Genomic DNA, 13,079 nt, shown 5'->3' with positions numbered 1-13,079 from the left:
AGAATAAGGAAGGAGGAGGTGGAGAAAGAGCCATGAGAGGGTGGGGACAACGGGTAAAAGACAATTGTTTGTCTTTTTTTCTTCCATGCGCATTTATTGATGTTCATGATTCAAAGTCTCTTTTATGAAGATTTTATAGGCAGAAGGATATGAAATGAAAGTGGAAGAAATTAAGCCAAAGATGGAGTTCAACTCTAGTGTCAAGTCTTGACTTGCCTCCACATCCTATCAAGTGTATTGATGACTCCATGTATATCAATTAAGTTTCAATCAAGTATATTTGGATAACATGTTTCAGCAACATGGCAGTTTAAAGTGCATTAGCAGAAACATCATAAACACATTATACAGTCACCAATTGTGAAACCAGTAACAAACTCTACATTTAGTCAAATGTCATCATCAAAATCATCAATACACAAACACACTGGTCAGTGTTCCATTTACAAGCAACTTGTTTTAACAGTGTTTCTCAACCTTTCTTGGGCTAGCGCCCCCTAGCCTTTATCCAGGTCCCTCACCGCCCCCCACCAAAGAATTTGTAGGCTACTTTGCACTGACCATTATTTTATTATTAATATTACTATCACTGTTGTAGATGTTTTGATTTTTATGCTTGTTTTTGTATTTATCATCAAAAAGAATTTCCCAGAGAACAAAAAAGTCATGGGAATAGAAATTATTTTCACAGGTGTCTATGAAAAATGCAATGAACATTCAACTTAAAATTTGTAAGCCTAACAGCAGCCAATCAGAGTGGAAAGATATTATTATTCTTTGCCATTTTCTAGTTGTTAAATATTACACAAAATGAGGAGATAAAAGATGTACAACATGCCAGTTTAAACTTTGAACTATTTGCAAAATGACTGAGCTCTGCAACATTAAAACATGGATAGAACTGTAACTACATTAATCATAGCTCTTCTCTTCGGTGTTTCTGTGGGTTTCTGGTGGTGCAGCTCTGTGCTGCCTTCAGGAGAATGGGACATCAGAGTATCATCCATAAAATTTCACCCTCATGGCATTTATTGTTCAAACCAGAGCTTTCATTAGAAAAACAAAGTTCCAGATCCTTTTAATGCCATACAAATATGAGACAGAAACATAGATTATATCTTTATATAGACCTGTCTATTGATTTATAGATTAATAGTTTTACTGGACAGAAGTTACAAAGAACAAATCTGGTTCTTAACCCATTTAATCCCAAATTTTTCCCATACATGCATGAAAATATTAAAATCAGATGTCATTGAACTAATCAAGGGGAAATAATTTAACAAATTGTGGAAAAATATATGAAAAAGTGTGTTTTATGATCGGTCACAATTGTGACCGGTGGGATAATATGGTGTTCTTATACTAAGATGAGCTAAAAGTGCTTTTTCCAAATAGACATGATCATAATATGTGAACATTGTTTCTTTATTGGAATATATCTTGCCACAGCATTACTTTAGTGCAACATTTGCTCTGTAAAGTATAAATTTGACTATCGATATATTCTAAACCAAGGTAAATTTGAGTGCTTGAGTGTTTATGCATAATTATATTGAACTTCAGTCAGTTATAGTGTCATCTCAGTAACATAGATCATAAAGATAACATCTACAGTAGAGGTTTTCATTCATATTTCTGAAAATTATGAACATTTGTCACACTGTCATACAGTAAGACTCAAAAGACTTAGTCCAGGAGTCTCCAACTCCAGGATTTGAGGGCCAGTGTCATGCATCTTTTCCTTCCGCCTCTGCTTCAACACACCTGAATCAGGTGATTAGCAGGACTCTTGACAACTGAACTGCATACTAAGGAGGTGATACATTCAATTCAGGTGTGTTGGACCAGGGACACACCTGAAAGTTGCAGGATACCAGACCCCCAGGTCTTGAATTAAAGGAGAGTTGTATGGCTCCTTCTCACCATTTGGTGACTTTGGTTTTCGTCAATTTTGGGTTATTTCATCCCCTCCTTACTTTCCATGTTCTTTCTTGAAGCACTCAATGTGCAATGAAGCCATGAATTTCTCCAAGGGATGGGTGGTGCAAAAGCAACATCTCTGGAAATAATTCTGCATTGACTGACCAGTAAGTGTCTTGGTCACATCTTGTCATAACTTGAAGAGAAGTGTCCATTTGAGATCTATTTCCATGACCTACTGGCCTTATACCAAACCTTTGCATAAGATAATAAGTCACAACCCATGATGAGCAAATCGGTCGTTCCTCCTATGACACATTTGTAAAATATCTGAAAGGTAAATGGCCTGTACTTGTATAGATCTTTATCAAGTCCAAATGACCTGAAAATACTTTTCACCACATTTAGTCATTCACCCATTCACACACACATTCACACACTTATAGCAGTAAGCTACTAGATTGTAGTTACAGCTTCCCTGGCACAGTTTGACAGGAGTAAGGCAGTCATTCACTGGAACCACCGGCTTCTCTGACTACCACCGGCTGGCATGGTGGGCGAATTGTCCTCTTGATCAAGGTCACAATGACTGACACAGACAAAGTGGGGCTTCCAGCAGGCAACCCACCAGGTACAAGATAAACTCCAACCTCCTAGGCTACCATCACCCTATTTACAAGTGTGCTTTTGAGATGGGCCACCACCACTTCTTGGACCTGACCATGACAATGAATATTGAGGGGTTTAGGTCATTAAGGTCTACACTTCTCATGTGCTCATTGATCTAGTTGACATCAGTCTCTGTGTAGTTCTTTCTCATCTTTGTTTCTACTATGAAAATATTGTTGTTTTTCTAGTGGATCAGCAGTTTCTCATCTTGTGTCGGAACATCATTAAGATCCTCTTTATTTTTTAAAGGGTACATCAGAGAGACAGTTGTCCCTTCATCATGAACTTTTGCAGGTGGTAACAGAGTGCCACATGACTGATGAAAGGTCAGATTATCCTCTTTTCCCATGAACTGATCATATGCATTCAAAATCGGGCATGGAAAATGAACCATCTTCCCCATATAGTCAATGTCTAAGCCACCACTATCAAAATCAGTAAGAATTCTATTTTTCTCACAACTACATTGTTGTATGCTTTGTCTGGCCATTACTAAGTCCAACAGATCAAGAACCACACTCAAAATTAATCTTAAAATGGAAAAAGTTAGAAATTGGAAGAATATGGTATGTATTTAAATAAGCTCACCTAGGTCAAACGTCATTACGTCAAACGTCACCTAGGTCATTCTCCCACCGGTCACTATTGTGACCGTCAACATGTTTACACATCCTGCTCACACACCAAACTAATTTTTGTAAATGTAAAGGTGTTTATCATAACTAGACACTTTAAAGATGATGTGCACCAAAAATCTTTGTTGTATGTTTATCTTAACATACATTACTAGTCTCTTCTTTTGAGAGGTTTGTGACAGTCTAATTCTCGCCAAGGTGCAACCAGGATATAATCAGCTCTGGTCATGTGATAATTTACTCTAAACGTGATACTGCATAAGTATTATCCAAACACTTTAAACTGTCAATGTTTGCTGAACATTAACTGAAAATTTAATCAGGAAGCTTTTTAGAGTCCTTGAAAGTGAAAAAAATCTCTTGGTCACTATTGTGACCAGTGGGGTGAGATGGGGTGGGGTTAATCAAATCCTAATGAGTCAAATTGAAAGTGTCATGGAGTCATCAGCCTCATGACAATAACACTGACATAAAAAATAATATTGAAGAAATCTATCCATCTTCTTTCACCCTTGTCCCTCAGTGGGGTCAGGAGGGTTGCTGGTGCCTATCTCCAGCTAACGTTCTGGGCGAGAGGCGGGGTCACCCTGGACAGGTCGCCAGTCTGTCGCAGGGCAACACAGAGACACAGAGACTTAGGGGCAATTTGGAAAGGCCAATTAACCTAACAGTCATGTTTTTGGACTGTGGGAGGAAACCGGAGTACCCGGAGAAAACCCACGCATGCACAGGGAGAACATGCAAACTCCATGCAGAAAGACCGGGGCCGGGAATCGAACCCAGAACTTTCGTGCTGCAAGGCAACAGCTCTACCAACTGCGCCACTGTGCAGCCCTATTGAAGAAATAAATACATCAAATCTAATTAAAAACATAAATAAGTGATAAGTTCTTTACTGTTATGGCCTGTAAGATATATTTATTCTCAGTACTAGATGTGGTCTCAACAAACCCATGGCACTTCAATAGCCTCATGACAATAACATGTCGCAGGGCAACATGTTTCCTTTTATCTGGAAAAAGTGTCTGTTTATTCTGGCCATACATTCCTCTGTATTAAGTATTGCTCGAAAGGTCTTGCCATACAAGTTTATTCCTCTGTATTTAGTTTAGTTTCTTAGTTTATTCTTGCATTTTGTTCTTCATTCATTTCCATTTAGTTTCCTTTGATTAGTATTATCCTCTCTTGGTTTATTTCTATGTCCACTTTAGTTTCTTTCCTATTGATAGATTTATTTGATCATTTATTGACGCTCACCATCAGGAATCTTTACTCATCACCTGCTGCGCCGCTTAATCGTCATGTGTTTCACATCATGTGTTGATTTTTCACTGTTCAGCGTCGGACTCTCTGTTTTTATGCCATAATTCACATCTAGTTTGTTGCTCCGATTTATGTCCTGCTTCTCCTGTTTCAGAGTTTTGCGGAATGTGCGCGTCATTTTTGATGTTGTTTTTTTTGTTTGTTTTTTTTTTACCCACTAAGGTGCAGGGCGTATCGATGGGGAAAAGGCAGACTAACATAAACCTTTTAAAACAACTGAAACAATTTCGGTATTCTGATTATTGAAATTTAAAAGTGCTGTGGTACCGTTGTTCTATCACACCCGTTTCATACCGGACCACTTACAGCAACGGTGTTAACGCTATAAAATGAACGCTCTCTATCGTGGAATCACCCATGGAGAGATTTATTTATTTAAATAGGTTCATTTTTCAGAGGGATACACAGTGAGGGTATCGTGATTTTAGTAATTACATGTTTATAAGAGCGATTTTCTGTTGTCCTTCCATGGAAGTGTGCAGCCTTCAAACGGAAATAAAGCACTTTTTAATATAAGTTGCTAATTGACATGATCAAAGCACTGCCGAAACATATGTACAAAAATACCAGACAAAATGAATCACAGCAGCGGTGAAGCTACCAGTAGCATGAGCGGAGCTGTGCCAAGAAGCTAACAGAAGCTAACAAACACTGAATAGAAGGAGAGCTGCCATCGATAGCATTGCAACCAACCATGGTTTAATGTTACACAATACAGTTTTACCAAGTTGCTCAAAGTCTAAACTGGCATTGTTGTGCATTTAAGGTGTAAAGTTTACCTTCGACCAAACCCCCCCAGAGGACTCCCCTTTTGTAAAAATTTCCGCCAGCGCCCCCTACCGTCCTCTGAACGCCCCCTGGGGGGCAGTACCGCCTACGTTGAGAACCGCTATTTTAACACGTTGAAAATTAGTGAAATGCATAAATATAAATAGGTATTTATGCTTTAATAAAAATAATAGAACCAGGTTAAATCCTGTTAATGTTGAATTTGAAATCAATCAAGGTACTTTTTTGTCTTTTTGTAAACTAACCTGTGTATCCTCATATTAATATTGTCCACTCCTTCATTACTGTAGCTGTACAATACAGATCAAATTAAACACTACAAATGCATACATGCAACATGCATCACAAACTGTAGATAATCTTGTAACAAGTTTGTAGGAACAAACTGGGAATGTCCGAACTCAGATAACCAACAAAACATCTACAGCATTGTTACCAACTACTCTGCCATGCGGCCTGCAGCACATTCCTATTAGTTCTATTTATACTCAGAATTTCTGAGACTGAATGGTTTCAGAAGCTGGAATTCCAGGTCAGAATGTTGGATGTTCATGAGCTACCCCGACCACGACACCCAAGATGGCTGGTGCAAAGATAAAGGTGTGACAGAGTTTATGTACACATTTTGTTAGCAACTGATCAATAAATCTTTATTTATGCTATAAAAAATGCCAACAGTCTTCAGAAAAACAGATGTAGACTCATAGACCACACAGTTGCCATGGAAACTACAGAAATGCTATTGTAACTATAGCTAGAGACACTGGGAATAGGAGACACCACACCAATGAAAGTGACATTATCAAATTTCAAGCTTATGTGTTGAACTTTTCAATATGAAAAACTGTTAACCTGATCTCATTCCAAGTTTCAAATTCCAAGATAAACTGAAAGAATCCTGTATAATTCCCAGCACTCACTGTTTTTTCTGGGAAAGTTTGGTCAGCAAGAGTCTAAAATGAATATCTAAAAAGAGAAACAGTTTAATGTTGATGCCATCACTACCATCGTTAGACTCAATATCATTAAAGGAAACACTTTCATGCCACCATTACTTCTCCTCCCATCCCCCTACTCTCCTCTCTTTATTTTAACTATAACCATGAAAAAAACAAGTTAATTAAAGCTGGAAAGAAGCTCCTCTATTTCCTGCTCATCAGTGCAGACAGTTCATCAGACAGAATGCAGGTAGTCTGTTTATGTAAAATGAAAGAGTCGAGGAATAAGAGAAGGAGGGGGAGAAGGGGACAAGACAGAAAGGAGGAGGAACAAGAAAGAAAAACAGTCTCTCTTCATCTCTTTAGTTTTTGATGAGCTTTCTTAATTGGGACACTATAGAAGGAGAAGTGAATCCTCAATAATTAAAAAATCTAATTAAGGAGTCTTTTGCATCTCCATCCTTAATTATTTCTCATGGAGCAGTGGGGAACGGCACATTTTCGCTGTTTTCATTTAAAAAGGAAAACAGGATCTCCAGCTCTGCCTCTCCAGTCACTCATATCCCCAATCCACAAATGGACTGTTTCCTTTTACCTTTTATATATATGAGACTATGAACATATTTGGACATCTTTCCTGTCCTCTAAATCAGCTGACTGAGAATTTCATATTCTCAAGGATCTTGGATGCATATTCAATGAGAAAGACAAAAAATAAACTAATTTTGAGCATCTGCAAAGGTCTAATACAGCAGTTGCTGTCTGAACATTTCAATCCCGGCCCAGGCCAAAGTCAGGATTGACAAGGTTTTATTTGTCACAGAATTTGACAAATGAAAAAATTTAATATCATAGGATCTGGGAAGTTGAACCCTAACACAGATTAGCCAGCAGCAATTAGTAAACACCTGGTGGAGCTGCACATCTGCTAAACTCATAGGAGCTACTTCTCAGCTCAATGCTGGTAAAACATTGTTAAATGGTTAATAGAGGAGCCATGTTGTAAATGGCTTCCTGAAAGTGGAGTTTCAAAGATTTAATTACAAAGTCAAATTTCTTTTAAGCCATATTTAATATATCATCTGAAGGTGTAGAGGAATATAATTATAATAATAGTTATGTAATTATAATATAATAGTGTTGTTGGTTGATTCACATTAAGGTATGTTTTACTGAAAAGAATTGTACTGTGTCAAATGTAGTGGGTTAATCTGACCTAGAAGTCAGAAAGGAATTCAGATCGGAGAGATGTGGAATAAACAATCACCAATGAGGAAAAGGTTAAGTTGTTGTGCAAGAAACTTCTGGCAAACGTCTTTCCCTGCTTGCGTGCGAAGAAGTCGGCCAGGACTGGAAAAGAATCTTTGTTTGGACAGATAAGAACTAACAATTTGACTAATGGTCTTCTGATGGAGCAGATTTAACTTCCACGAGGTCAGTCCCAGAATTCTCGGAACTTCCAACACACATCCAGTGTAAGACGACGGAGCCAGAAGCGAGGTTCAGTAACGCTTTCCAATACACAACAGTAGGACTGGAATGGTATAAGAACTCGATGTCAGAAGTAAGAGACAAGACATTTTGGATTCTGAGACGATGAAAATGAGACGATGAAAATGTAATGTGTGAATCCGCAGATGTGCATTAAATGTCTTCCTGTTTATCTATGAGCAGAGAGAAATGAGTTTGTGCCTTTAAATTCCTCTACAAAGGTAGCATAGTTACTTGACTGTGCTATGAGATTGGACTATGTGCCTAGAAAATACATAATACAGCCACTTTAACTTTTTTCATGTCTACTTGAATAACTTTTTAGAAGCTGATTCTTGATGGGGAAGTTGCTCTATATTCTTTTAAGGTTCACATAAATTCAGACTGGAGGGAAATTTTTCTTTAAGCAAAGATAATGACTTTTTTCTTCTTATTATCGTAAGACATGGGTGTGAAGTTAACAGGCTGCTAATGAAATAACTGCACAGAATGAGACATGCATACTCATTTCTGTGTTTGGTCTCACAAAAGAATGTGTGAAACTGTATGTCCCTGCCATGTAGCTCATTATTATTAATGACTCAGATGTCATTTGCTGAGGAACAGCCATGTTTCTGAGAATCTAAGTTGCTAAATTATGAGTAGGACACATTTCTAATTTAGTGAAGAGCCCAGATCTGTGGCACTCTTAGAATGGATAATGCAATTTCAGAGAAAACATAATTAAATTTCTGAGTAACAGGTTTCAAAAATATTTTCCAACAAATGAAAATATTTTTTATTTGTTGAGGACTGGAATTGAGAAGCACTGTCTTAGAGAATGAGGAGACTTCATAAAATCCACTGCCTTTGTTTTTCAATGTGCAGGTACAGGTGAGCTTCGCACCACATGATAAAATCCTCCACCATAGGCCTCATCGCTGCTCAGCAGACTAACCATAACTGCATCATCTGCACATTTAAACACTTTCCTACTGATGAAAACTCATGATGAGAGAAATGAGTTCACTATTTGACTCAGATCATTTACAATAACAGGCAGGCTCTTAAGGCCCTGTTTACACGACAATTATTTCGGGTGAAAACGGAAGAGTTTTGTTGCATTTGTTCTGTACATTTACACAAAACCACCGAATGTTTTCTCTGACAACAGCACAGATTGAAAACGGGTTCCAGAGTGCGATGTTTCTGAAACATACCGAAGTCCGTTGTTGTGTAAACAGAGAAAATTGATTTTTTCTTCCAGAGAAACCCTAGCTCATGCATAGTATGACGCAAAACATAGCTGCTTCCTACAATCCACAGAAGAAGAAGAAACTGCTGCTCACAAAGCTGGTGTTACTACAATTCGTGTTTCCCCATCAGATATGGTTCCCTCAGCATCCCTTCATCGCTCCGCACCGCCCAGGTGGCAAAATACACGGCTGCTGGTTCAGCGCTCTTATCTAGAGAACTACGGATCAGCCCCGGCTCCAGACGAGTTTAACAGGGGGGGCATCGTCTTATTTTTGGGGGGCAAAATGAGTCTACTTAGCTGAACATAGACAACAACATCAGTAACCTACAGGCTACTTGTTAACAAGCTTAAGGTGCTGTTTTGATATTAGCTAGTCATTGTTTAGCTATCATTGCCTGTATCCAACAGCATTACTCAACTCAGTCGGTTAGTTTGGGGGGAAAAACTGTGCAGTTATTTGCGTTTTGCTGGTTTGCTGCCATGACACCTGCGCAGCAGCAGGTCTACTTTGCTGCCGCACGGGTGTAAACCCAGCGCAAGCGTCTCAGCGTTCAAGTTGCATTTGAAGGCGGCTCGGAAAAACAGGTTACAACTTGTTAACAACTGATTAAACTGTTTTAACTGCTGAAAAAGGTGACATAGGACACGGATACGGGAGGGAGGTTGGGGGGGATCAATGTCCAACGATGCACGCACATGCCGCCGGGCCCGCTAGGAACACTGTGAAAGCTTAAACAAGGTGTTTCAGCAAAGTTTTCTTAAGTGCATTATTCAATTCCATTTTTCTAAACTCAACATTCAACAAATTATTTGTTTCTTCAACGCTCTGTAATAAATCTTTATATATAATTTTTGTATGTTCTCTTCCTTTTCTTCCCTTTTCACTAATATTATTTGAACCATGAATTTTACTAAACGTTCTTGCCAATATTTAAACTTTGTCTTCATCTCTTATATTTGTATCATCTATTTTTAGTATAGGATATTCAAACTCTCTTTTTATACCATTCATTCTTTTGATTACTTTCCAAATTTTCTCAATTTTTGTTTCTTTCCCTATCGTATTACAAAAATTTCTCCAATATTCTCTTTTCGCATTTTTTATAGTTCTCCTTACTATTGTTTGTTTTCTTTTATAATCAATTAAATTCTTATAAATTTGATCATGTTTGAGTACCTTAAATGCTTTATTTCTTAACTTTATTGCTTCTTTGCACTCATTTGTCCACCATTACAACATTTTCTTATCATTCTTACTCCCTGATTTCTCTCTAGAATTTTCTGCTGCTTCCATTATTATCTTACAAATTATTAAATTTGCATTTATATCCATACTCATATCTACTTTTTCTAAGTTTATTTGACTCAAATATCTAAATTTAATCCAGTGTGCCTTTTTAAAATTTAACTTTTTCCCAAGCTTTATATTCTTATTATTTAAATTTAGTTCTACTCTTACTGTTATGGGATCAGAGTTTGATTGCAACGGAAGTTAACTTAAAATTTTGTTTCTGATTGGACCCCAGGCAGGAGTAGGCGGGTTTTCACGGACAGAAAATAGCTGAGCGGCAGCGACTCACAGAGGCAACTAATATTTTAAATGACATTATTAGCGCTCCTACAGTAATGGCAGCATTATCAGAAGTGTTTAGAAGCCGACAGCATCGGAAACTCCACCTATCAGTGGGATAAAGCTAGCCGCCTCTTCGGAAGTGGTAGTAAAGCCAGCCTGCACTCGATTTTAATGTGTGTAACAGCACAAGTTATGGCGCTCTCTATTCAAAATAAAAGCGCATCTCCGGTTTGATAGTGAGTGTGAGAGTTTGATAGTGAATGTAAGAGAGTTTGATAGTGAATGTAAGATAGTTTGATAGTGAATGTAAGAGAATTTGATAGTACGTATAAGAGAGTTTGATAGTATGTGTAAGAGAGTTTGTAAGTTTTGGCCCTTGCAGCCTCTCATATTTTTTTAAACACATGCGCACTTAGTTTCAAATAACCTAGCACCAACTAGGCACAGCGAGAGCATTACACGTTTTCGATGTGTACCGTTACTGTGTAAACAAAGATTGTAATTAGAACGTTTTCATGTACTTGATCCAACTTAAACGGAACAAAAATTCAGTTTTTGTTGGGTCATTGTCGTGTAAACGCCCCCTAAGAAAAGATGTGGGTAGGATATCAAGACAGCAGGAACTTGAGCTTAGTTCATTCATCCTTTCTTCTAGGCTTTTGTAGTTAAGTAGTTGAAATCGAGTCATATTTTTGCATTTATGTTTAGGCATAGCATTGGTACTGAATGTTATGCCCACCAGCCAAACAAATGTCCAATATCTCTGTCAATTATAGACAGCTTTACAAGAAATCTCGGTCAATCACTTACAAACTACAATTTGGTGTTCAGAATCGGTAAGGACTACTTTTGTTGCCACTGAAATGCTGTGGACATTTTTATGTATAATATTTGTTCATATAATATTTGTGTCATTCTCAAAACTTTTGGCCCTGACTGTATGTAATAAAAGCCTGTCATTAATGAAGGGGAAAAAACTCGATCCAGACTTTTTGTTTGAAAATAAAGTGTTTCTATCTATGGCAGGAAATAGCATGCATTATTAGTCATTTCCATTAGATAAATGTCAAAAAGTCTTGAAACAGTATTATTGTTTATCACAATCATTTTTTAGACTCAGCAATCACTCAGCAAAATTTGTTACCTTGACAGGCCTACAAAAGGGCACTTGGGGGCAAGTAGCACACCCTGCCTGCTCGTTTATTGTGACAGGCCTAGGTGGTCTCCTGTCCACCAGCTAGAGAGCCTTTGTGCTGCTTAAACCACACCTTAAGGTGTGGTTTATCCTCTCACTCTGACTCGCAGCTCTGCTGCACTGTCCAGCTCCCTGTACACCAGCTTAAGCACCGCTTTGGGAAACCTGCTATTACACCAACTCAAGTTATCCTGTATCACACACAAACACACACTCACACATAAAGGACCAAACACACAAATTCATGTTGTTGACGTACTGGAAACACAGGGTGCCTGAGAGAAAAGCCAGGCCAAAGGTGAAAGAGAGCTCTTCTTTTTAAAAACATCTTATGCAAACAGTTGAGCATAGAGGGACATCTACCAAACAGAACAGAACAAGCAACATTTTCATAAATGTCTTAAACTTGAGTAAAATTAAACGTCTGGAAAAATGAAGTTTTTCCAGGCGTCTAAAAAGAAGCTTATTTTCAAACATTGTTCATATGAAGGTTTTACTTTTACTACGTTGGTGAAATATCTGTCCGAAATAAAATGCATCATCATCATATTATCAATATGTTCTTTTAAGAATTTATACCGTCTGAGTACAACACTGCTTTGGATTTCTTTAAGGCCAAGAATTTACTGGCAGTCCTAAAGCATTCACCAGGTCTAACACACACCACCGTTGTGGGTAACCTCAAAATTCACCAGGTCTAACACACACTACCTCAGTGGAATAATGGAAATATGTGTTTCTTGGCATGTTTCTCCAGGTTTTCTTAATGATGATGACCCAAACCAACTTGTCATCATCAGTGATATGATGATTATGAACTTCAGCACGTCATGGAGTGCTCAACAGAACATACATAAGGTTATGTGAAGAGGCGGGACACACTCGTTACAACACTGTACTGAATGAGGTCACTTTAATATATCCACTAGTAACAAAATGAAGACGTACCCTGACTATTTAATGGATAAGAAAAGAAAACATTGAGGCTTTGTGTGAGACTTACAAAGCAGATTGTGCCAAACACATGCAGATGAAAACAGGCCCAACAAGTCTAACTGATGTAAACTTGTTTTTATGTCTGGTTGTTGTATTCCGCTCTTGAGTCGATGGAGATGATAAAAAAAAGTATTTTTTTAAATCATTATTTTAATTAAAAATTGACCTCTTGACTCTGATCTGATGAAGCATTCCTCAAAACTGTAAGAACAACATCTGAGTGGAGAATTCTTCTCAGATTGGTGTCTCTGTATCCGTAAGTGAGATGCAGAGCTCCCTTTAACTCATTCATTCTGTGATACAAAGCATT

The 13,079-nt window shown here is 37.9% G+C and overlaps 1 protein-coding gene across 1 annotated transcript in view; it reads right to left on the bottom strand.

Moving 5' to 3' along the window:
* The window catches only part of mpped1 (metallophosphoesterase domain containing 1), a 91,150-nt gene that overhangs the window by 35,479 nt on the left and 42,592 nt on the right, over window positions 1–13,079 (bottom strand). The window lies entirely within an intron of this gene.

The sequence above is a fragment of the Poecilia reticulata genome, chromosome 23, assembly GCF_904066995.2.
Source record: "Poecilia reticulata chromosome 23, P_reticulata-male-v2, whole genome shotgun sequence".
NCBI lineage: Eukaryota > Metazoa > Chordata > Actinopteri > Cyprinodontiformes > Poeciliidae > Poecilia > Poecilia reticulata.
Note: the sequence above shows the minus strand (reverse complement) of the source record. Positions and strands in the feature narration are given on the sequence as shown.